A 23,805-nucleotide genomic window follows, 5' to 3' on the forward strand; every position below is an offset into this window, starting at 1 on the left:
TTTTTTTCCCCTCGCAAAAATAAAAATAGCGTCACAGAATGAGATAGAACAAAAAAAAAAAGGGGGGGGAATTTTGATTGGTCACGTATTATATTTCTTTTCCAAAATTGTCCAGCTTCTTTACTTACTTGCATGCAAGACGATACCAACACTGTACATACTGGCCGTACTAAAACTTAGTTTTCGGGTGTTGCGTTTTCCCGGATGGGTCTTTGAAACTCCCGTAAGCGATCTCTAATCACCTCCTGGTACTCGTTACCGACATGGCATGTCCCTCCCACCGCTCGCCACGGCAGAAGCTTGGATAAGGTCTCCGCTGCATGCTCACTGGGCTTCTTCGGTCGTATTGGTCCTAATGTGAAGCCGTGCTTCCGTACCTCCTCGGCTGCTTCGTGAGCGTTGTTACAGGTTACCGTGCCGGTGTGGAAATGTATTCGCATTTTCGTCAGTGGAGTTTGAAAGCGAATGTGGTTTTCTTTGAGCACTTTCTTGATTGGAATGTATTCCTTTCTCTTTTGCTGCACATCGGCTGCATGGTTGTGATCAAAATAAACACGCTTATTTTGGACATACAGCTGTTTCTTCCAAGCTGCCAGGAGAACTTTTTCTTTTGCCGTAAACCTGGAGAAACGGATCACTATGGAGCGCAGCGGTGCTCCTGGCGGTGGCCGGGGACCCAGGGCTCTGTGCACCCGCTCGATTCCAAGGTCAGTCGCCTGTTGAATATCTAGATTGCCGCCAAGCTCAGTCATTATTAGATTCTCAACAAGGTGTGTTAAGGAGGCGGGCTCTGGGGTCTCACTCTCTGGAACTCCGTAAATGCAAATGTTTTTACGGCAGGAGCGACTCTCCAATTCAGAAAGCTTGTTTTGTAGAACACGCTGGTTATTGAGAAAATCAAGTAATGTGTCCTTCACAGCCAAATCCCACTTCTCTGACCCGGCCACATTTTTCTCAACCTTCTCTATGCGCCGTGTATTCTCCTCGATCTGCTGGGTTGCTGTTGTTGTGTGGGCCGCTGAAGAGGAGGTACTGCTGGCCCACCACCACCAGAGGGCGCCCTGCCTGGAGTGCGGGCTCCAGGCACCAGAGGGCGCTGCCGCCTTATGGGAGTAGCCTGGGTGACAGCTGTCACCCATCACCAGACACAGCTGTTCCACTCAGCACAGAGGTATATCTGGAGGACGGCGTCTCCACCTCAGTGCCGAGATATCGCCTAAGACTGAGGTAATATTCTCTGCATTTATATTCTGAACAACCAGCTAAACTTGTTAAACCTTTTCAGGACTGTTGACTACTGATAGCTTCATTGCTTGGATAAGTACTCACCTTCCTGCTGTACTTTGACAAGAGGTGGAGGCGGCTTCTCCCCTCTCCGTTACTGGGTGCGGTCGCATCCACACCTGTGTGTTGTTGCTCTCTCCCGCCAGCAGTACCGGATCCGACGAGCGGAGGCAGTGGCCACCTGGGAATTCGGGACTTGGCGGTTCCAGTATTTCCAGGGTTCGGTGGCAGAGGAGATCTGGGTGGTTCCGGTTCAACTGAGACGGACGTCTCCTACCTTCGAGCCTGCCCACACGACACCAGCGGATTCGACCCCAAATTGTGATTGTTGTATTTATTGTGCTCGTTTCACAATAGTAAACCTTGTTATTTACCTTCTCCATTGTCCGTTCATTGCGCCCCCTGTTGTGGGTCCGTGTTCCTACACTTTCACAACAGCTGTTTGTAGTTTCTGGTTGATGTTAGTGCTCAAGTCATCCATTTGGCTCTTCATGTCACCTTTAATTATCTCTCGGAACTCCAGAAGATCTTTCCTCATCTGGGATTTTAGTTCGTCCAATCCCTTAGCCATTACTTCACTTACAACCGAACGAATCGTGCCACCTGTAGTCACTGTGTTAGCTTCATTAGCATAGCTATCGTTCGACGTGGCTAAACTAACGTGGCTGGATTCATGGTCAGAACTCGAGCCCGTTTTCTTCTCTTTCATCCCGGACCTCAATTTTCTATCCCCGTTCATCCTCAGAGTAGTTTCAAAAATGATATCTGGTGGGAAAAGTCCTCGAGTTATGGGGATACCACAGGCTGAAATCAGAGCTCTGGTTTATGCGTCCATCTCGTCAGCGCCACCGGAAGTCCTCTCTTTCAGGAGCAACTAGGCCTGTCTTGATGATCTTTGGCTATCAGTATTTAGGTTAACTCAGATGAGAGCTAATACTTGCATCAGTGAGGAAAAAACACCAGAGGGAGAGTTTCCTTATCACTGTTACCTATATGTGTGCTCAGGGGGTTGGTAAGGTTAGCCCTTACCCATGTGAAGCACCTTGAGGCAGCTTTCTTGCGATTTGGTGCAGTTTAAATAAACTGAATTGGAACATCAGATACAATGAGTCATGTAGAGTGTTTCTCTGAGCATGGTCCAGTGTACAAGTCTCTCAGTATTGCGGATCTTGGCAACTGGAAAAGGCAAAGGGGATCTCCACATATACATGGTTACTTTTTGGAAATGGTGATGAATGGACCAAGTGTCTGCTTCGGGGGTTCCCAACAGGACCAAAGGCTGTTCTACTGTGTGGCAATGTGTGTTAACTAGCCCAGGATTATTTTTTTTCATGCTTCCGTCATGAAATGGACCTCATTTTCGTGATGCGTTTTTTTTTTTTTTTTTTTTACTATTTCTAACTCTACCCCTTCCTCTAACCTTAGCATAACCTAGAGTGCCTTAATTGAGAGAGTGGCAACATGACGAGTAAAAAAAAAACAGTCACATGACTGGTGGTGCCATCTTGGGTCCACAATAGCGTTCGCTGTTAATCTGTCTGCATGGAAATCCAGCTATTTTATTTATTTAATCACTGAAAACGACAGGTTGTTGTGCATTTGAAGGCACAAATAGACACAGGAAGGGCTTCAAGATGTCTAGATTCCCTTCAGATCCGAACAGAAGAAAAATTTTGGAAAATAAAGTCAGCCGTGTGGAATGGAAGCGACTTCATGGTCAAAGTTTTGAGAGGTAAATTTATTGTTCAGTCCCATGTATAGTGAAACTCATCTAAACTGTCACAGTCAATGGACCAAAAAATCCCAAAGTTTTTGTATTGTTTTCTAGGTAATAAAATACCATATATAACGTATTTTGTACAACAGATCTTTCGCTCATATCAGATAAAATGTCCCGTCCGATCCCAATGTACTTCCATTAAAACCCCCTCGCATGTGGGACCGGAGTCATTTCCATGATTAAAAGCCAGACTGTTTATTTTTTCAAACCGTGCTCAGACTCAGACCCGCAGCCTGATGGGCACCTGTTAATCAAACACAGCAAAAGGCTGTATTTGACACTTTTCTGCTTTCAGTGCTTCATATGTTAATAGTTTTTGCAGTGCGCACGGTGTTTACAAATGGATCAGAAAAGTCTGCACATATATACTGTACAACACAAAGTCGGAAAAAGATGAAATTGTGCAGCTTACCTTTGAATTGGAGGTGATGGTAGAAAGAAAAGCTTGCTGAGGGTCAAATTAGTTCATAACAAAGCATAATCCAGAAATGGAGAACTTTAAAACTGTTACACACGTCATTGCATGACATGACATGGACTTACAGAGCTGCAGTTGCATAAATCAGGCTTTAAATTAATTCAATAAATAAATGAATATTTATGTAAATTTGATAGCTTAACAATTTTTGTATTCATTTTGATAGTACCTATACCTGGATGTGTTGCTGTATGTGGTTAAATGATTTAAAAAAAAGCTGAAAACATAAAAGGTTCATTCAGTAGTTCAGTCCAGTTAGACCCAAAATGGTGCCATGTGTTACGGCTTTGGACCGGGTTGTGTGTTAGACCCAAATGCAGGAGCAGTAAGGCAGACACAGGAGGTATAACCAAGAGTTTACTGAACCAAACAAGGGATTGAGCAGTGGCGGGACAAAAGGAGGATGGACCACGAGGACTGGATGGACGAGACAAACAGGACCACGAGACAGGGACAGTAACCAGGGAAGCGAGCCTGCGGCGCTGCTGGGATTGGGGGGGAAAGTGAGAGGGCAGGTGAGATAATGAAGGTGCATTTGGGCACACATCTGGAAGTGAAAATAAATCTAAACTAAATGGTTCATTCAGAGGTTCAGTTCATTCAGGCTTTCAGTTCAGAAGCAAAGACTCAGTTCATACCAGATTGGAATTTAGATTAAAAGTGCAGTTCATACAGGAGTCCAGTTCAGATCACAGTCTTTGTTCAGTCAGGATTTTAGTCCTACATGACACAACCTAAAGGTGGGCAGATGTGGCAGACTGACAGAGTCAGATGACAGCTCCAAGCTCCAGGCTTAGATGCATGCAGCAATTTAGCAGCTCACACTCTCTGGGAAACTGCACTCAGAGAACTACAGTTACATTAACTCAGAAACTTAGCGGCTGTGTGTGGATCACTCCAGACTGTCAGCAGATTAGATCATAAAGTAACTGTACGGTTCAACCAGTGGAATAACAAGATGACTGCGCACACTGTTTCTGAACAGCACATAAGCGCACAAACCAGAACTACAGATTAACCATTGATGTTTACAAAACTCCCCTCCTGTGGGTTCACCACTTGTAGAGGGGGCTATGGGGGTCGGGTGCAGAGAAGATTGGGTGGCGGTTGAGGGCGGGTGGCCCGGTGGCTCAGTCCGCGCTCACAGCCCCTGGCTGTTGGGACATGGAATGTCACCTCGCTGGGGGGGAAGGAACCTGAGCTTGTGCGGGAGGTTGACACCGACTAGAGATAGTCGGGCTCACCTCCACGCACAGCTTGGGCTCTGGTACCCAACTCCTGGAGAGGGGCTGGATGCTCCACTTTTCTGGCATTGCCCACGGGGGGAGTCGGAGAGCTGGGGTCGCATTGCTTATTGCTCCCCAGCTCAGTCGCCATGTGTTGGAGTTCACTCCCGTGAACGAGAGGGTCGCATCCCTACGCCCTCGGGTCAGGGACACTGTTGTCTTGGCCTACGGGCCAAGTGGCAGTGCAGAGTACCCGACCTTCCTGGAGTCCCTGGGAGGGGTACTAGATAGCGCTCAGACTGGGGACTCCATTGTTCTCCTGGGGGATTTCAACGCACACGTGGGCGGCGAGAGTGAGATCTGGAGGGGGGTGATCGGGAAGCACGGCCTCCCCGATCTGAACCCGAGTGGTGTTCAGTTGTTGGACTTCTGTGCTAGACACAGTTTGTCCATCACAAACACCATGTTTGAGCACAAGGGTGTCCATAACTGCACGTGGCATCAGGACACCCTGAGCCGGAGGTCGATGATCAACTTTGTAGTCGTATCATCTGAGCTTCGGCTACGTGTCTCGGACACTCGAGTGAAGAGAGGGGCTGAGCTGTCGACCGATCACCACCTGGTGGTGAGTTGGATCTGCTGGGAGGAGAGGAAGCCGGTCAGACCTGGCAGGCCCAAACGTATTGTGAGGGTCTGCTGGGAACGACTGGTGGAACCCTCTGTCAGCGAGGTCTTCAACTTCCACCTCTGGGAGAGCTTCTCCCAGATCCCGGGGGAGGATGGAGACATGGAGTCCGAGTGGACCATGTTCTCCACCTCCATTGTTGATGCAGCCGCTCATAGCTGTGGTCACAAGGTCTCTGGTGCCTATCGCGGCGGGAATCCCCAAACCCGGTGGTGGATGCCGGAAGTAAGGGATGCTGTCAAGCTGAAGAAGGAGTCCTACTTGTCTTTGTTGGTAGGTGGAACCCTGGAGGCAGCTGACAGGTACCGGCAGGCAAAGCATAGTCTCTGGATGTTGTGGGACTGTCTTGGCTGACACGCCTCTGCAACTTCATGTGGTGGTCGGGGACAGTGCCTCTGGATTGGCAGACCAGGGTGGTGGTCCCTCTGTTTAAGAAAGGGGACCGGAGAGTGTTTTCCAACTACAGGGGGATCTCACTCCTCAGCCTCCCCGGTAAGGTCTATTCCAGAGTACTGGAGAGGAGAATTCGACTGATAGTTGAACCTTGGATTCAGGAGGAGCAGTGTGGTTTTCGTCCTGGTCGCGGCACACTGGACCAGCTCTACATGCTCCATCGGGTGCTCGAGGGTTCATGGGAGTTCACCCAGCCAGTCCACATGTGCTTTGTGGATCTGGAGAAGGCATTCGTCCCTGTCCCTCGGGGCACCCTGTGGGGGGGTGCTCCGGGAGTATGGGGTCCGGGGTCCTTTGCTAAGGGCTATCTGGTCCCTGTAGGACCGCAGCAGGAGCTTGGTTCACATTTCCGGTAGTAAGTCAAACCTGTTTCCAGTGCACATTGGCCTCCGGACAGAATTTCTAGGCACAGCCAGGGTGTAGAGGGGTCTGGTTTGGGAATCACAGAATCTCATCTCTGCTGTTTGCGGACGATGTGGTGTTGTTGGCTTCGTCAAATCAGGACCTTCAGCGTGCACTGGGGCAGTTTGCAGCCGAGTGTGAAGCGTCCGGGATGAAAATCAGCACCTCCAAATCCGAGGCCATGGTTCTCGAACGGAAAAAGGTGCTTTGCCCTCTTCAGGTCGGTGGAGTGTCCTTGCCTCAAGTGGAGGAGATTAAGTATCTCGGGGTCTTGTTTACAAGTGAGGGACGGCTGGAGCGTGAGATCGACAGATGGATCGGTGCAACATCTGCAGTGATGTGGATGCTGTATCGGACTGTTATGGTGAAGAGAGAGCTGAGTAGGGGGGCAGAGGACTCGATTTACCGATCGATCTACATTCCGATCCTCACCTATGGTCATGAGATGTGGCTCATGACCAAAAGAACAAGATCACGAGTATAAGCGGCCGAGATGAGGTTCCTCCACAGGGTGGCTGGGCACTCCCTTAGAGATAGGGTGAGGAGCTCAGTCACTCGGGAGGAGCTCGGAGTCGAGCTGCTGCTCCTCCATGTCGAAAGGAGCCAGTTGACATGGCCCAGGCATCTTTTCCGGATGCCCCCTGGATGCCTCGCTGGAGAGGTGTTCCGGCAAATCCCATCGGGAGGAGGCCCCGGGAAAGACCCAGAACACACTGGAGGGACTACATCTCTCGGCTGGCTTGGGAACGCCTTGGGGTTCCCCCGGAGGTGCTGGGGGAGGTGTGTGTGGATCGGGATGTCTGGGCAGCTTTGCTTGAGCTGCTGCACCTGCGACCCAACTCCAGATAAAGCGGAAGAAAATGGATGGATGGATGGTTTACAAAACTCCATGAAGAGAAACGGACCCAGAGCAGCATACCTGCTGAACACTAGGCAGCGCAGAAATGAAGGACTTTGATGATTAACAGCTGAGTGAAGTGCCGTGTGTGATTACACACCATAAAGAATAACAGAATATGTCAAGGTTAAAACGAGAAACAGAAAAGCGTGATGTGGAAAAACCAGTATGAGCCACTCTACATAACTGAAGTATGCATTAAGAGCAGGAGCTCACACCGCAGGAAAAAACACGATTGATAACATCATCATTAGAAACTTGAAGTAACACGGCAGGAAAAAACACGACATGTAACACTCTGAGCCTGGAAACTGTCGAGAGGAAAAAACACGGCGGGTTACAGACTGCGCCTGGAAGCGACAGTGAAAAACACAGACAGATACTTTCGTGGACATGGGAGCCCATAGCGGAGGAGTTACAACAGGAGAAAAACTCAGCAGGAAAAGTTAATGAGTTCAGAAGCTCACGTCAACAGACAAGTGACATTAGCACTAAACATGGTGACGGAACACCAAACAGATAAAACTGAGAAAAACATAAGCTCGGGTTACCGGCTGGGTGCAATGGTGTGGTACAGCTGGGAAACCGTGGCAACCCGGTTCCAACAGGGAGGTTCTTCAGGCAGACAGTAGCAGATGTCAGTGGTTGGAAGCTGTCGTAGCAAAGCACAAGTAGCAAAGCACCAGTAGCAAACATAGCAAAAGATTCTGGTCGCAAACCCATGACAGGTTCGGGGTTAAATCTGGAGCGGTGATGAGACAGGATGAGCGTCAGCTGTGAGCACCCACTCAGTGAAGATCCAGCTCAGCTGTGAGCACCCACTCAGTGAAGATCCAGCTCAGCTGTGAGACGTAGCTCTGTCAACTCCATACGCTGTCTTGACAGATGGGGCGGGGCCCACATGCCACCTGACAGTGGGGAGCAGAGCCCTGACGTAACACAAAGTGAAAATACCCAGCCACTTCACCAGCAGCTCCACCTCAGCTTCATCTGAAAACAGAGATAGACAGAAGCCAGTAGATCAGGGGCAAACCACAACAGCACCCCCAAGGGAGACTCCTCCAGCGACTCACCAGGCCAAGCCAGAGACAGAAACACCAGAGGAGGAAGGCATGAGGGACACAGGGCAGGAGACGAAGACAAGGAGGGAACCATGCGACCCCTTCCAGAGCCCACGATGGAGAGGTCACTGTGCGACCCTCCAGGGTCCACAGAGGGACAGCATCTGAACGAACCTCCAGGGCCCAAGATGGAGAAGCTGCCGTGCGACCGTCCAGGGTTCACAGGAGGACAGGATCCAAGTGACCCTCCAGGGCTCACGACGGAGAAGTTGCCGTGCCACCCTCCAGGGTCCACGGGGGAACACGAGCTGAACGACCCTCCAGGGCCCATGACAGAGAAGTTGCCGTGCAACCCTCCAGAGTCCATGGGAGGAACAGGAGCCAAATGACCCTCCAGGGCCCACGACGGAGAAGTTGCCATTCGACCCACCAGGGTCGTTCCAAGCGGCCGATAGGCGGCGGACAGTATAAAAACGCTAACGCGCTGCATGCACTCGCGGCCAGCTCCAGATATTTTTGCAGAGAAGCTCCAGTATGCCTCCTAAAAGAAAATTGGCAGTGGCAAGGACTTACCAAGAGGTCTGGTTCAAAAGCAGAGGGAAGGCCTGTGGTGGAGACGGAGCAACACTTTGAGGAGGGGGAAAGGAAGGAGAAGAAAAGGCTGAGGATGATCTCCCTCCCCCTGCAGTGACAGAGGCATGTATTCCTGCTGCTTCAGCCTAATATACTCTGGGGGCGGTGCCTATATGCAAAAGATCCTGGAGTAACGCAGGATTTGCCTGGATAAAAACCTGGGTATTAACCAGCGGTACACAGGGCATTATTGGCGGCAGCAGAACACCGCCATTCTCACTCGCGTCTTAAACTGCGATTGTAAAGGATAGAACTGGGTATTAACCCCCGTTGCCTGACATGTGCCGGATACTACGGCGTCAAAACGCCGCTTTATTCAGCGGATTTAGCGGCGTTTTATCCGCGTATTTGCAGATAGTATGGCGGCCAAAACGCGGGCGACATGCTCCCCCCCTTTCCACCGCGAAAACAGCTGGAACTACCGCGAACTTCAGTCTATGTACTGCCCGCTGACAAAAACGTCTATGTGTAAACTAGACTTATCCCAGCAGTCATAGAGCGCAAGGCGGGGTACACCCAGGACAGGACGCCAGTCTGTCGCAGGGCCACAAACAGACAAACAAGCACAGACATACCCACACACACACCTACGTGTGTGTGTGGGTGTAGGTTTAAAGACTCCAATCCACCTAACCCGCATGTCTTTGGATGTGGGAGGAAACCAGAGCACCCAGAGGAAACCCACGCACACACAGGGAGAACATGCAAACTCCACACAGAAAGGCCATGAGAATTGAACCCACGACTTTCTCGCTGTGAGGCAACAGTGCTAACCATCAGTGAAAATTAAACATTCTTAAACAAAACAGTTATAATACCACACTCATTTTGCACTCATCATAAGGTTAAGATACAGTGCCCTCCAAAACTATTGGAACACTTGTTACTGTATTTCACATATATTATGTTAGAAAGGTTAAAAAGAAATTAAGATTATAAAATCAAACCTTCACTGTGCCTTGTGATAGAATCACTACGATGACTGCTCCAAGATGACGGCTGCGTTTCTTGCGGCTCAGCAACCGATGTGCCGTCTACTTCTCTTTAATGTTTATGTTTGTATATCATTGATTTGTGGCTTTTGATGGCTTTTTATGACAATGTTGTCCGGTTTGTGTTTTTTTTCTCCACTGGGGCTGAATTTTTGTGCCATTTCTGGTTTGTGCCTTCATCTACGGCGCTTCGCTCGTATTACATTCCTGCCAATGAAGGCTCATAAATCCTACACACTGTAGGTTTAAAGTAAATCATCAAGCTGGGGCTGTCTATTTTAGACAAACTTGCTATTATAAAACATTCACTCCCACAAACGAAACAAGAACCTCATCACTGTGAAGACCAACATGGTTTCTTTCCATTACATAGTGCTGCTATATCAACATGTTCATCTGTAATTAAAAGATACCAGTGATTGACAGCACCAGCAATTAATAGTCCTGCAAAACAGGTACGTGCCATTCACCATTCATGTTTACGCCTACGAAAAAAATCATCACATCCTCTGTCCCACACCTCTTAACTTATCCCACCCACATCCTTTACCTTGTTCCTCACCCCATCCCAATGTGCTCCTCCCACCCACCTGCATCCTTGACTGGTATGACTCAGTCCTCTTCCAGCTGAGGGTACAAGAAGATAAAAACTGATGAAAAACAGTCGTGAGAAACATTTAGCTTCAAGAAATAAAGCAATTGCCAAGTGGCTGCTGCATCTTTAGTTCTTATACCACCCACTGCACAGAGACGACTTCCAAAATCCTTCTTCACTAATGCACATACACGCATGCACGCACACACCACCCCCACACTGAAATTGATGCACTTTTACTTGATCTGCTAATTCATCCTTAGAAGCAAAATTGCAAAGGCAGTGAATGTTTCAAAAATAGTTTTTTGTGTCACTTGATAGAAATGTGTGTCGTCACCTCTGTGTGACACGGATGGATGGTTTCTTAAAGGCAACTTGTCAAGCACATGCCACACATGGCAACCTGAAACAGAATGTCCTGGGAACAACTCGTCTGTTATTTTTCAAGTAATTTCAATTAACCCATTGTTGGTGTAAAATCAGATGGAGAATATAGTGAGACTAGAAGCACTCAGAGAGCGCAGACCTCTGCCAAGGCCATAGGGTCACTGACGTCACATGGAATACCCTTTGGCAAAGAGACTTATCCCACATCGTTTCACGCATCTACCGTCATGTTTCAGAATCAGTGGTTAACCCTCTGGGGTCTGAGGGCATTTTTTGGACAGTTCACTCGCCTGAGATAAATGTTTTATTATTGCTGTTAACAGCTCTGTTGGGAAAGTGTAGTGACACGGACCCACAACAGGGGGCGCAAATGATCGGACAATGAAAGAGTCGAATATGAACACTTTACTGTTGTGAAAGAGCACAACAAAAACACAGAGGATTACAGAATTTGAGCAAACAGTCAATCCACAAAGGTGACATGTGGGCAGGCTCGAGGATAGAAGACGCCCGTCCTGAGAAGAACCGGAACCACACGATTTCCTCCGCCACCGAACCTGGAGAATACTGGAGCCGCCAAGTTCTGAGTCCCCAGGTGGCCACCGTCTCCGAGTGTCGGATCTGGTACTGCTGGCGAGGAGCAAAAATAGTCATATGTGGGTGCGTGCACACCCAGTAACAACAATGGTGGGAATTCCACCTCCACCTCTAACACACACTCGTGCAGCTCCTGTCTAACCACTTATCTGGTTGGGGTGTGAAGCGAAGCCATCGCTGATCACACCAAATGACAATCTCTCAGATAGGGTACACCACAGGAAAGCGGCTGCAAAAAGAGTTCAGACTAAGACACAGTTAAGGCTGAGAATATTACCTTCACAGGTAGATGATATCTCGGCAACGAGGTGGAGATGACGTCCGGTTTTTATGGAGTGGAATGATGAAGTGTAGATGGATGACAGCTGTCATGAGATAATGAGTGACAGCTGTCACCCCCGGCTGTGTCCGTGGCGGCAGGTCCCTCTCGTGCCTGAAGCCCGCACTTCAGGCAGGGCGCCCTCTGGTGGTGGGCCAGCAGTACCTCCTCTTCTGGCAGCCCACACAACAGGACCCCCCCCCCCCCTCAATGGGCGCCTCCTGGCACCCGACCAGGCTTCTCCGGGTGATGGCGGTAGAAATCAGCCAGGAGGGCCGGGTCCAGGATGAAGCTCCTCTTTACCCAGGAGCGTTCTTTGGGTCCATACCCCTCCCAGTCCACCAAATACTGGAACCCCCGGCCAATTCGATGGACGTCCAGGAGCCGGTGGACTGTCCAAGCCGGCTCCCCGTCGATGATCCGGGCAGGAGGCGGTGCCGGACTGGGAGCACAGAGGGTTGAGGTGAGGTGTGGTTTAATCCGGGAGACATGAAAAACAGGGTAGATCCGCAGTGAAGCCGGGAGTTGGAGCTTCACTGCAGCAGGACTGAGGATTTTGATGATCTTGAAGGGTCCAATGAACCTGTCCATAAGTTTGGGTGAGTCCACCTGCAGGGGAATGTCCTTAGTAGATAACCACACCTCCTGCCCGGGCTGGTATGCAGGGGTCGGGGACGACCGGCGGTCTGCATGGGTCTTAGCCCTCGTGCGGGCCTTTAATAAGGCAGAACGGGCGGTGCGCCACACCCGACGGCACCTCCGCAGGTGGGCCTGGACCGAGGACACACCGACCTCTCCCTCCACCACGGGAAACAACGGGGGCTGGTACCCCAGACACACCTCAAACGGGGAGAGGCCGGTGGCAGAAGACACCTGACTGTTGTGTGCATACTCGATCCAGGCCAGATGGTTACTCCAGGCCGTCGGGTGCGCTGATGTCACATAGCGGAGGGTCTGTTCCAACTCTTGGTTGGCCCGTTCTGCCTGTCCGTTCGTCTGTGGGTGGTACCCGGACGAGAGTCTCACGGTGGCCCCCAGTTCCCTGCAGAAACTCCTCCAGACTTGAGAGGAAACCTGGGGACCACAATCCGAGACTATGTCAGCTGGTATCCCATGCAGACGAACGACGTGGTGGACCAGGAGGTCAGCAGTCTCCTGGGCCGTTGGGAGCTTCGGGAGGGCCACGAAGTGGGCCACCTTGGAGAACCAGTCCACTATCGTCAGGATGGTAGTCATGGCCTGGGACGGCGGGAGGCCCATGACGAAATCCAGGCAGATATGGGACCAGGGGCGATGAGGCACCGGGAGAGGCTGGAAAGTCCTTGGGTCCTCTTATGGTCTGCCTTGCCCCTGGCACAGGTGGTGCAGGCCTGGATATACTCCCGGACGTCGGCTTCCATAGACGCCCACCAGAAGCGCTGCCGGACAACTGCCATGGTCCTTCGCACCCCTGGATGACAGGAGAGCTTGGATCCGTGACAGAAATCTAAGACTGCAGCTCTGGCCTCTGGTGGGACATACAGACGATTTTTTGATCCAGTTCCGGGGTCCGGGTTCCGTGCCAGGGCCTCCCGGACGGTCTTCTCCACGTCCCAGGTGAGGGTGGCCACGATAGTGGACTCCGGAATGATGGGCTTCGGTGGATCCGACAGCTCAGTTTTGACTTCGTCTTCGTGTACCCGGGACAAGGCATCTGATATTTGGATCTTGGTCCCGGGGCGATAGGTGATCCGGAAGTCAAAACGCCCGAAGAACAGTGACCAGCGGGCTTGCCTGGGGTTCAGCCGCTTGGCCGTCCTGATATACTCCAGGTTCCGATGGTCAGTGAAAACTGTGAACGGCACAGACGCTCCCTCCAACAGGTGTCTCCACTCCTCAAGAGCCTCTTTCACCGCAAGGAGTTCTCGGTTGCCGACGTGATAGTTCCGTTCAGCCGGGGTCAACCTGCGAGAAAAGTAGGCACACGGGTGAAGAACCTTATCGGTCTCTCCGCTCTGGGATAGCACGGTTCCTATCCCTGAGTCAGAGGTGTCCACTTCAACCACAAACTGGCGGCCAGGGTCGGGCTGCACCAGAACTGGTGCAGTCGAGAACCGTCGTTTCAACTCCCTGAACGCGGCTTCGCACCGATCCGACCAGGTGAAGGGGACTTTTGGAGAGGTCAGGGCTGTCAGGGGGCTAACTACCTGACTGTAGCCCTTAATGAACCTCCTGTAGAAATTTGCAAAACCGAGGAACTGTTGCAGCTTCCTACGGCTTGTTGGTTGGGGCCAATCTCTCACCGCCGCAACCTTGGCCGGATCAGGGGCGACGGAGTTGGAGGAGATGGTAAACCCCAGGAAGGACAAAGAGGTGCGGTGAAACTCACACTTCTCGCCCTTCACAAACAGCCGGTTCTCCAACAACCGCTGCAGGACCTGACGTACATGATGGACATGAGTCTCAGGATCCGGAGAAAAGATGAGTATATCGTCCAGGTATACGAAGACGAATCGGTGCAGGAAGTCCCGCAAGACGTCATTAACCAAAGCTTGGAACGTCGCGGGGGCGTTAGTGAGGCCGAACGGCATGACCAGGTACTCAAAATGACCTAACGGGGTGTTAAATGCCGTCTTCCACTCGTCTCCCTTCCGGATCCGAACCAGGTGGTATGCATTTCTAAGATCCAACTTGGTGATGATTTTGGCTCCATGCAGGGTCTTGAACACTGAATCTAACAGGGGCAACGGGTATCGATTGCGAACCGTAATCTCATTCAGCCGCCTGTAATCAATGCATGGACGGAGTCCGCCGTCTTTCTTGCCCACAAAAAAGAAATCTGCACCCATCGGGGAGGTGGAATTCCAGATCAGCCTGGCAGCTAATGAGTCCCGGATGTAGGTCTCCATTGATTCGCGCTCAGGTCGTGAGAGATTGTACAGCCTGCTGGACGGAAACTCAACGCCCGGAATCAAATCAATGGCACAATCATACGGACGGTACGGGGGAAGGGTGAGCGCCAGATCCTTGCTGAAGATGTTAGCAAGATCGTGGTACTCAACCGGCACTGCCGTCAGATTTGGAGGGACTTTGACCTCCTCCTTAGCCTGTAAACCGGGAGGAACCAAGGATCCTAAACACACCCGATGGCAGGTTTCGCTCAATTGAACCACCACCCAGACGGCCAATCAATCCGGGGATTGTGTTTCAACATCCAAGGGAAGCCCAAAATCACGCGGGAGGTAGCAGGAGTCACAAAAAACTTGATCTCCTCCCGATGATTTCCAGACACCACCAGAGTTACTGGTTGTGTCTTGTGTGTGATTAAAGGGAGAAGGGTGCCATCTAGTGCCCAAACCTGCAATGGCGAAGGGAGCGCCACCAGAGGGAGCTCTACCTCCCTAGCCCATCTGCTGTCTAGCAGATTCCCTTCTGACCCCGTGTCCACCAGTGCTGGGGCTTGAAGGGTTAAATCCCCGCTCAGGATTGTAACTGGGAGTCGTGTGGAAATATGTGTATGCCCCACGTGAATGTCTTGGCCCACCGTAAGCCCAGTTTCCAGGAGGCGGGCGTTGGTGTTTAACCGCTTGGGGCAGTCTCTCTGCAGATGCTCACTCGAGCCGCAGACAAAGCACTCCCCGTGGGCCAGCCTCCTCTGTCTGTTAGGTGGTCTAAATGTGGCCCTGCTCATGTCCATAGCTTTGTCAGCAGGGGGAGCTGTAGCCACACGGAGCGTTGAGGCTGTGGAGTGTGGGGAGGGCGGAACCTTTTCAGACCCAGAAGAGAGAGGGACGGCGTGTGCCCGGCCACGTCCTTCGTCTCGCTCCCAACGGCGTTCCTCTAACCGATTATCTAACCGTATAACGAGATCAATAAGTCCATATAGATTCCGCGGTTCTTCCTTGGCTACCAGGTGCTCCTTCAGGACCGACGACAGTCCGTTTATGAAGGCGGCGCGGAGCGCAACGTTATTCCAGCTGGACCTCGCAGCCGCGATGTGCAAGTCGACTGCATATTTGGCTGCGCTCGCCGCCCCTGTCTCATAGACAGCAGCACAGTTGAAGCAGTCTCTCCTCTATTAGGGTGATCAAAAACCGTTTTGAACTCCCTCACAAACCCAGTATAAGTGGTAAGGAGCCGTGAATTTTGCCCCCAAAGCGCTGTAGCCCAAGCGCATGCCTCACCACGAAGCAAGTTAATAACATAAGCCACCTTACTGGCGTCAGACGCGTACATGACGGGACGTTGTGCAAAAACGAGCGAACACTGCATAAGAAAGTCCGCGCACGTCTCCACACAACCTCCGTACGGCTCTGGGGGACTTATGTATGCTTCAGGGAATGGTGGGGGGGGGGGTCGTTGAACGACCAGTGGAACGTCTATATTCTGCACCGGGTCAGCAGGAGGAGGAGCTGCAGCAGCTCCCTGAGCGCGCGCTTCCTCCTGCGTGGTGAGAGCCTCCATCCTGCGGTTAAGGATAACGTTTTGCTCGGTCATCAAATCCAACCAAGCGGTAAAGGCGGTGAGGATCTGCTGCAACTCACCAATCACGCCTCCTGCAGACGCCTGTGCACCCTGCTCTTCCATTTGTTGTCCAACAGATGGTTGATGCCCCTCGGGATCCATGACGCTGGCCGAGATATCCTGTTGGGAAGGTGTAGTGACACGGACCCACAACAGGGGGCGCAAATGATCGGACAATGAAAGAGTCGAATATGAACACTTTACTGTTGTGAAAGAGCACAACAAAACACAGAGGATTACAGAATTTGAGCAAACAGTCAATCCACAAAGGTGACGTGTGGGCAGGCTCGAGGATAGAAGACGTCCGTCCTGAGAAGAACCGGAACCACACGATTTCCTCCGCCACAGAACCTGGAGAATACTGGAGCCGCCAAGTTCCGAGTCCCCAGGTGGCCACCGTCTCCGAGTGTCGGATCTGGTACTGCTGGCGAGGAGCAAAAACAGTCATATGTGGGTGCGTGCACACCCAGTAACAACAATGGTGGGAATTCCACCTCCACCTCTAACACACACTCATGCAGCTCCTGTCTAACCACTGATCTGGTTGGGGTGTGAAGCGAAGCCGTCACTGATCACACCAAACGCCAATCTCTCAGATAGGGAACACCACAGGAAAGCGGCTGCAAAAAGAGTTCAGACTAAGACACAGTTAAGCCTGAGAATATTACCTTCACAGGTAGATGATATCTCGGCAACGAGATGGAGATGACGTCTGGTTTTTATCGAGTGGAATGATGAAGTGTAGATGGATGACAGCTGTCATGAGATAATGAGTGACAGCTGTCACCCCCGGCTGTGTCCGTGGCGGCAGCGCCCTCTCGTGCCTGAAGCCCGCACTTCAGGCAGGGCGCCCTGTGGTGGTGGGCCAGCAGTACCTCCTCTTCTGGCAGCCTGCATCTCCCTGCATCCCACAATCAAGTTTTATGGCTCTTTTTTTCAGGACAACCTGTACTTTCAAAATATATATCAAATCAAATCAAATCAAATCAGTTTTATTTATATAGCGCCAAATCACAACAAACAGTTGCCCCAAGGAGCTTTAAATTGTAAGGCAAAGCCATACAATAATTACAGAAAAACCCCAATGGTCAAAACGACCCCCTGTGAGCAAGCACTTGGCGACAGTGGGAAGGAAAAACTCCCTTTTAACAGGAAGAAACCTCCAGCAGAACCAGGCTCAGGGAGGGGGAGTCTTCTGCTGGGAATGGTTGGGGCTGAGGGAGAGAATAAGGAAAAAGACATGCTGTGGAAGAGAGCAGAGATCAATCACCAATGATTAAAAGCAGAGTGGTGCATACAGAGCAAAAAGAGAAAGAAACACTCAGTGCATCATGGGAACCCCCCAGCAGTCTAAGTCTATAGCAGCATAACTAAGGGATGGTTCAGGGTCACCTGATCCAGCGCTAACTATAAGCTTTAGCAAAAAAGAAAGTTTTAAGCCTAATCTTAAAAGTAGAGAGGGTGTCTGTCTCCCTGATCCAAATTGGGAGCTGGTTCCACAGGAGAGGAGCCTGAAAGCTGAAGGCTCTGCCTCCCATTCTACTCTTACAAACCCTAGGAACTACAAGTAAGCCTGCAGTCTGAGAGCGAAGCGCTCTATTGGGGTGATATTGTACTATGAGGTCCCTAAGATAAGATGGGACCTGATTATTCAAAACCTTATAAGTAAGAAGAAGAATTTTAAATTCTATTCTAGAATTAACAGGAAGCCAATGAACCAAAATGGGTGATATTGCTCTCCAGTTCTCCTTTGCCTGCAGAGGACAGAGCGGTTTCTTCTAAAAGCAGCTCTTCTCTATTTTGCAGAGGGTAGAACTACACATCAGCTACGAAACATTTAACAGATCGATGGCATCGGTGGAGGTGGTTCATCCAGGCGGAGGCATCGGTGGAGGCGGTTCATCCAGGCCCGAGGCGTCAGCTAGATCTGAGGCTAACAGCGGCTACGTCCGAGGCTAGCAACGGCTACGTTCGAGGCTAGCAGCGGCTACATCCGAGGCTAGCAGCGGCTACATCCGTGGCTGGCGGCGGAGGCATCGGTGGAGGTGGTTCATCCAGGCCGAGGCATCGGTGGCGGCGATACATCCAGGCCCGAGGCGTCGGCTACATCCGAGGTTAACAGCGGCTACGTCCGAGGCTAGCAGCGGAGGCATCGGTGGAGGCGGTTCATTCAGGCCCGAGGCATTGGTGGCGGCGATACATCCAGGCCCGAGGCGTCGGCTACATCCGCGGCTAGCAGCGGCTACATCCAGGGCTGGCGGCGGCTACGACCGTGGCTGGGGCGGCTGTGAACGAGGTTAGCAACGGGGAGGGTTGGGGTGCGGCTACCGGACCTGTGGTGGTGGAGGCTACTGGTGAGAATTGTTTTTGTAATCAATAGTGGCCATACTGAGCCACGACAGTCGGCATGGCACCACCCAGGAAAACAGATAAACTCGAGGAAGATATAGAGGAGATAAAGACCTCATTAAACCATATATCAAAAGACATGTCTAATCTAGACAAACTGATGGTGGAAATTAAAGAACTCCAAAATCTGGTTAAAGAGAAGGACAAGATCATTAAGAAACTTGAGCAACGTGTAGATGAACTTGAACAATTTACTAGAAAAGATGACGTTATAATATCTGGACTAGAAACAAGGCATCGGACATATGCAAGGGTGGTGGATTCTGGTGTAGCCAGTGGGGAGGATGCACCACCTGAAGAACGACAATCATTGGAACAACAAGTTACAAACTTTTTATATCAAAAAGGTGTTGTCATCCATCAAGACACAATATCAGACTGTTATACTATTCCAACTAAAGATAGAAAAAATAAACTATCTAACATTGTTATACGATTTACAAGCAGAAAATATAAAAATGAGTTATTAAGACAGGCAAAGAACTTGAAAGGAACGAGTGTCTATATAAATGAGCATCTAACAAAAAAAATGCAGATATTGCTAGGGAAGCAAGACTACTAAGAAAACAGAAACATATTGTTGCTACATGGGTCTGGAATTGTAGGGTGTGGATTAGAGTGAAAGAAGGAACAAACGGTATACAAATCAAAAACATGGAGGACCTTACGAAATACAGACCTGAATAGACAATCAAATATAACATCTGTTGGTAATTGGACCAACAAAAAATCAGATCAAACATGGAAACAGAGGATAAAATATATGACATAGACACTAATATTGATGAAAGTATATTTGACTTAAAAACGATTGGTTGTGAGTATTATACAGTAGAACAGCTGAATAGTGAAAAAAATTGCAGAAGATACCCTGTCACTCTTACATATAAACAGTCGAAGCTTGTATTGTAAAATGTCACAAATAAAAGATTATTTAAATCAGTTTAAAAATAGATTTAGTATTGTTGCAATCACTGAATCTTGGCTTAAAGATGATCTCATGGATGAAGTTCAAATGGAGGGATATGAGCTGTATTTTGTAAACAGAAGATATAAAAAAGGCGGTGGTATTGCTCTGTATACAAAAACAGATCTGATGTGTACAATTGTTGAAGAAATAACAATTATGAATGATGTCATAGAAATTGTAACAGTGGAACTTGTACATGAAACATCTAAGAATATTTTAATTAGTTGTGTATACAGAGCACCAGATTCTTGTGTTGTGAAATTTACAGATAAAATAATTGAATTATTCCATCAAATTAAAAACAAAACGCTTTTTATGTGTGGGGACTTTAATATTAACATAGAAAGCTCCAGCTGCCAAAGATCAAGTGATTTTGTGAATACAATGTATAGTTTGGGGTTATTCCACTTGATAACAAAACCAACCAGAATTACATCGCAAAGTGCAACGGTAATTGATAATATATTTACAAACAGAACAGATGAAATTATCAAGAATGGGATCTTCATGACAGATATTAGCGACCATTTACCAATTTTTTCAATATTTAAATATAAAAATAGGTACAACAAAAAAACTGATATAAACTTTAAAAGAGATAAGTCAGTAAAAGCCTTAGAGGCATTAAAATATGACCTTAAAAATCAAAACTGGGAAGAAGTTTATGTCAGTGATGTTAATGTAGCATATAACTCATTTATGAAAATATTGATGAAATCATACAATAAAAATTGTAAATTAATTGAAATTAGTAAGAAAAGAGTAAATAAACCATGGCTGACAAAGGGAATAAAAAATGCTTGTGCAAAGAAAAACTATTTATACAGGTGCTTTTTAAAATTGCAAACAAAGGAATCAGAACATAAATACAAAAAATATAAAAATAAACTATTAACAATAATTAGGAAACAAAAAAAAGATTATTACAGTGAAAAACTAAATAAGAGTAAAGATAATATGAGGGTAACATGGGGAATTATAAAAAGTGTGATTGATAGTGATGGAACGAAAGAAACTATTCCAAATTACTTTGTTAAGGAAAATAAAGAGATATATGATATAAAAGAAGTTGCAAATGGGTTTAATGATTATTTTTCAAATGTAGGGTCAAGTCTGGTGGGAAATAAACCAATAATAGAAGATAAATTATGTACATTGGTAAATACGGTCAATAGTATTTTCCTGGACAATGTGGAAAAAGATGAAATAAGAAATATTGTAAAAAACTGTGTAAGCAAAAGATCAACTGACCATGAAGATTTAGACATGATGACTGTAAAAAGTATAATAGAAATTGTTATTGAACCATTTACTTATATTTGTAATCTGTCTCTGTCAACTGGGGTTTTTCCAGATGAAATGAAAATTGCTAAGGTAGTCCCATTATATAAAAATGGAGACAAACATAATTTTTCTAATTACAGGCCAGTATCATTGCTTCCACAGTTTTCTAAAATTATGGAAAAAGTTTTTGTAACAAGATTGGATAAATTTATTGAGAAACATCATATTTTAAATAATGCTCAGTATGGATTCAGAACAAAACATTCGACAGCTATGGCAATTATGGAACTAATAGAGAAAATATCAACAACAATAGATAATAAGGATTATTTTGTAAGTATTTTTATTGACCTGAAAAAGGCTTTTGATGTTATAGACCACTCAAGATTGCTCCACAAGTTACAACAATATGGAATAAGAGGTGTTGCACATCAGTGGGTAAAAAGCTACTTAGAAAATAGAAAACAGTTTGTTCAGATAAATAATACCAATCAGAATTGTGTAACATTATTTATGGAGTACCACAAGGATCGGTACTTGGACCCAAACTGTTTATTTTGTATATCAATGATTTTGTGAATGTATCCAATGTGCTTGGCAGCATTTATTTGCTGATGATACAACGCTGTTTTACTCTGGATCAGATATACAGGAAGTAGCACAAGTGATAAATACAGAGTTGGAAAAAGTTAAACATTGGTTTGATATAAACAGATTGTCACTAAATATTAATAAGACAAATTTCATATTGTTTAATGATAGAGCGAAAGAAAATAATGTGTCATTACAAATAGATGGAATGGATATACAAAGGGTAAAAGAAATGAAATTTTTAGGAGTCATGATTGATGAAGATCTTACATGGAAGTCACACATAAATTACATAAAAGGAAAAATAGCGAAAGCCATTGCTGTTTTGCATAAAGTAAAATATTCATTAAATAGTTATGGTTTATTAACATTGTACAATTCATTGATTGTCCCATATTTAACTTACTGTGTAGAAATCTGGGGATCAACATATACAACCTATATACAACCTTTATTTATTTTGCAGAAAAGAGCTTTAAAAGTGATTAGTAACAGTGGTTTTAGAGATTCATCTAATCCATTGTTTATTAAGTATAGGGTACTTAAATTTCATGATTTAGTTGATTTGAAAATATTACAAACGATGTACCAAGTTAATAAAAATACTTTACCAACAAACATTCAAAATATGTTTGAAAAAAGAGTAAGTAGTTATAAATTGAAAGGAATAGAAGTCTTTAAAAAACCAAGATTTAGAACCAAAGTAAAGGAAAGGAGTATTGCAGTAAATGGTGTCAAATTATGGAACAATCTTAATAAAGAAATTAAAGAATTAAGGTCGCTTAAATTATTTAAAAAACATATTAAATTAGATGTATTAAGTAAGTATGAAACTATGAAGTAAGTCAGTGGGCTGCAAGAAAGTCAAAAAAAAAAAAAGTAAACTGTTAATAATGTTTGGAGTGTCTTAAGTTTAAATGTAACCTGTCAGTGATGTAATCTATTAATTAATGGTCATAATTATGAAATGGGTCAGTGGTATGTGACAAGTTAAAGAAATGCAATCTGTTAAATAATGTTGACTATGATGCTGTATATTGAAAGATTGTATTGTTAAAAGGGGCAGAAATCATAAGACTTGTTCTTATTTCTGCTCCTTTTCATTCTGGTATTGTGGTGCTTTTGTTTTTTGCTTTTCTGTTTTTCTTTTAAATGAATGAAATAAATATTAAAAAAAAAAAAAAAAAAAAAAAAAAAAAAAGAGAGGCCAATATGGGTGAGATATGCTCTCTCCTTCTAGTCCCCGTCAGTACTCTAGCTGCAGCATTTTGAATTAACTGAAGGCTTTTTAGGGAACTTTTAGGACAACCTGATAATAATGAATTACAATAGTCCAGCCTAGAGGCAATAAATGCATGAATTAGTTTTTCAGCATCACTCTGAGACAAGACCTTTCTAATTTTAGAGATATTGCGCAAATGCAAAAAAGCAGTCCTACATATTTGTTTAATATGCGCATTGAATGACATATCCTGATCAAAAATGACTTCAAGATTTCTCACAGTATTACTAGAGGTCAGGGTAATGCCATCCAGAGTAAGGATCTGGTTGGACACCAAGTTTCTAAGATTTGTGGGGCCAAGTACAATAACTTCAGTTTTATCTGAGTTTAAAAGCAGGAAATTAGAGGTCATCCATGTCTTTATGTCTGTAAGACAATCCTGCAGTTTAGCTAATTGGTGTGTGGCCTCTGGCTTCATGGATAGATAAAGCTGGGTATCATCTGCGTAACAATGAAAATTTAAGCAATGCTGTCTAATAATACTGCCTAAGGGAAGCATGTATAAAGTGAATAAAATTGGTTCTAGCACAGAACCTTGTGGAACTCCATAATTAACATTAGTCTGTGAAGAAGATTCCCCATTTACATGAACAAATTGTAATCTATTAGATAAATATGATTCAAACCACCGCGGCGCAGTGCCTTTAATACCTATGGCATGCTCTAATCTCTGTAATAAAATTTTATGGTCAACAGTATCAAAAGCAGCACTGAGGTCTAACAGAACAAGCACAGAGATAAGTCTACTGTCTGAGGCCATAAGAAGATCATTTGTAACCTTCACTAATGCTGTTTCTGTACTATGATGAATTCTAAAACCTGACTGAAACTCTTCAAATAGACCATTCCTCTGCCGATGCTCAGTTAGCTGTTTTACAACTACCCTTTCAAGAATTTTTGAGAGAAAAGGAAGGTTGGAGATTGGCCTATAATTAGCTAAGATAGCTGGGTTAAGTGATGGCTTTTTAAGTAATGG

Source organism: Thalassophryne amazonica, chromosome 11 (assembly GCF_902500255.1).
Source record: "Thalassophryne amazonica chromosome 11, fThaAma1.1, whole genome shotgun sequence".
NCBI lineage: Eukaryota > Metazoa > Chordata > Actinopteri > Batrachoidiformes > Batrachoididae > Thalassophryne > Thalassophryne amazonica.